General features: G+C 43.4%; 1 pseudogene; it reads right to left on the bottom strand.

Annotated features, from left to right (window-relative positions):
* Positions 1 to 2,322: 2,322 nt before the first annotated feature.
* Positions 2,323 to 2,440, bottom strand: LOC124607647 (annotated as a pseudogene).
* Between the last annotated feature and the right edge of the window lie 611 nt (positions 2,441 to 3,051).

Below are 3,051 nucleotides of genomic sequence, written 5' to 3'. Positions count from 1 at the left end.
CGCTTAACTGTTCAAAACATGTGAAATCACTGGTTAAAAAATCTAGCCTTAAGCAGGGCGAGAAAAGTTTGCCATGTCCTTTTGCTTTGCAGATGGCAACTTTGATCTTGCCGCTATGTTCTACCATTTCCTAATCTACAAAATATCTATTGCGGTAGACCTGGAATTTTGTTCGATGCAATGAAGGGCCATATCAAACGCATTTTTATCATCTGTATGTGATACTCGAGCCGCAGATTGTTTGTCATCTTTGTCGTCACCAACATTTTTCGTTCTCCGGGGTTGGTCGAGTTCCATCGTCAATGATATGATCGTCAATTAATTCTCCTACCCTTTTGTAGTCAATATCAGCTGTACAGCTACACTGACTTACGTCAGTGAGCTCAACGAACGCTTTTATTTTAGGACAGTATCACATGTTTACATTTGGCTGGAGTCATAATTTAGTTTAACTCACTTTAATATGCAAGAACAACATTGCCACTATTGTGTAAAAAAGATTTCTGTACATTAACAGTTATTGACAGAGTTAGAGACGAGTTATTTCATACTAAAAGTGATCGAAATGTAAACTGCCTACTGCGCTACATCGCAGACGATGAGCCATCGATGGGTCCAGTGCTGACTCTAGCAGCGGCGTGTGTACCTAAACAAACACTAGAAATGGGATGTTCTGACTAAGCGGTAAGTCCGACCATCCGGGATCGGATTAGCGAAGTACTACTGACCTCTCGCCAGTTGCACACGTATGGGTCATGATGAAGCGGGAAGTTACTGATTCTCTGGCGCTAGAAACATTATCGATTTGCAATAAAGGGAGCAAAGTGCTGGGGACAGTATGTAGCCGGATGACAGAGGGCACTTTCATGATTGTGTGCATTCCAGAATACAAGTCTGCATTGCCTCCAATGGGGAGCCTACTGTGCACCGATATCATTCTTTGTGCACTCTTTACTGTGACATGTGTGTTTCATTTTGTCTTCGTTTGTTATCACATACTCCTTCAATGATCAACTACCTATTATATCAGTTGTCAATAAAACTACCTTGTTGTTGTGGGTGCTCAATTTTTTCCGGCAGTTTACGATGGTAGTTCCCGATCCAAATAATTCCCCACGCTCTACCCTACTCGCGAAATGAACAGATTTGCCGAGCGGCGCACACCGTCGTTTCTGAGAGAGGCGTCTTATTTGTCCCGTATAATTCTAAAGGCTACTTAGGCGCAGCCGGTACAGAAATGCATTTAGAGAATATTCAAAGAGACTTTAGCGGCGTGAAGCGCGCGCCCCTCAAAGGCACGTGTGCCTACAGCCGCAGGAAACAGGATCTGCGTCCCGCTCGGCACATTCACCGCGACGACAATGCTCGCAGCGTCTGCTGCCTTTGTTGCGCCCGCCTTTGATGTGCCGTCAATCCTTTATGCGGAGGCTGCGCGCCCCAGTCCAGTTAACGAGAAAAGCGAAAATACGCCAGCCTTCAAGAAAGGATACGTACTTTAGTCAGAGTCTCTAGAATTCTCTCCCATGGTAGCGACAGTTTTGGTGGTCTGGTATCTATGTATAACTGAGACTGAACTGAGAAATGTAATGGTTTTAGACAATACGACAGAGTAGTCACAACTATGCACTCATTTCATACAAACAGTTGGTAGTAACAAAGTCTCGAGATTTGGAGTGGATATATCACTTCAGTTCTGTTGTCGTTAACCCGTTCGTGGTCAGAACTCATTTTACACACATTTCCAGAAACAAAAGGTCAAAAAGTGTTTTCCCTGATAATACACTTTCATTAATGAAAACATTTTAAAATAAGTACTAAAATCCGTTTGGTGGGACACCTGTGTCCCATGAACCCAAAGACTTTTTATTTGAAATTATGATCTTCAAAGACACATTTAGTCTCACTAAAATGAAAAACATGAACTATCACCTACAAATTTTCAGCATAAAACTAGAAGATGGCTTTTATCTACATACCAGCCGGTCTTACATTTTTTTGATTTTAGCGGGGGCATATACGTTCCATTAACTTCTAATTATGTACAAACCAGCATCATTACTGAGAAGTGTGGTAATCGAAAAAACGACATTTTGTCTATGGAGTGCGTGATTGATTATTTTGTAAAAATTTTTTTTTTGTTTATTTATAGACGCAACCGCATGTTTATGACACAGTGAGAACCGGTTTCGGCCATACAATCACCATCTTCAGATTCTACAGGCGGCATACACGGTCGTTAGGATGGTATTCTTGACCGAAGCCGCTACTATTCAGTCGAGTAGCTCCTCAATTGGCATCACGAGGCTGAGTGCACCCAGAAAATGGCAACAGCGCATGGCGGTCTGGATGGTCACCCATCCAAGTGCTAGCCACGCCCGACAGCGCTTAACTTCGGTGATCTCACGGGAACCGGTGTATCCACTGCGCCAATGCCGTCGCCCTGATTGCGTCTATAAATAAACAAAAAAAATTTTACGAGTGTGGCAGTATCTGTTATGTATAAGGAAACATGATTACTCACTTCAGACAACGGAAAAGGTGTCTGAAACAGATATGCTGTGACAGTTATCAATTTACTCTGTGTCGCTTGATAGGTCACAGTCTTCTGTATATGGAGCCTGTGGCCCGTTAGTATTTGTCTCCAGGTTCCGAAAGATTCTAGGTAGGTAACAGCACTTGACAGATTAGGGACGTGATCGTCCCAACGCACGAAACTGGGTGTTACTTTAGTAGGATGTATGGGTCTCATGAGACATAAAAGGATTGAAGCAAATGGAAGACCTTACTTAATGGTCGGACAGTATGTGGGAGGGCTCTTCGAGGGACATTGCGAATTCCTTTTGGGCCAGGGTGGGAGGGGGGGAGGGGGGGGGGGGGGGGAACTGCAGTCTATACGAGGGCTATTTGGAAGGTAAGGACCGATACCGATCAGTCACGAAATGGAAACCATTGTGAAAATCAAAAATGTTTTACTTACAACAGTTAGCTACACCTTCCAGCTACTTCTCTAAATATTCATCGCCCCAACTTAGACATTTGTCGTAGTATCAA

This window comes from Schistocerca americana, chromosome 3 (assembly GCF_021461395.2).
Source record: "Schistocerca americana isolate TAMUIC-IGC-003095 chromosome 3, iqSchAmer2.1, whole genome shotgun sequence".
Lineage (NCBI taxonomy): Eukaryota > Metazoa > Arthropoda > Insecta > Orthoptera > Acrididae > Schistocerca > Schistocerca americana.
The sequence above is the reverse complement of the archived record's forward strand: the minus strand, read 5'-3'. Positions and strand labels throughout refer to the sequence as shown.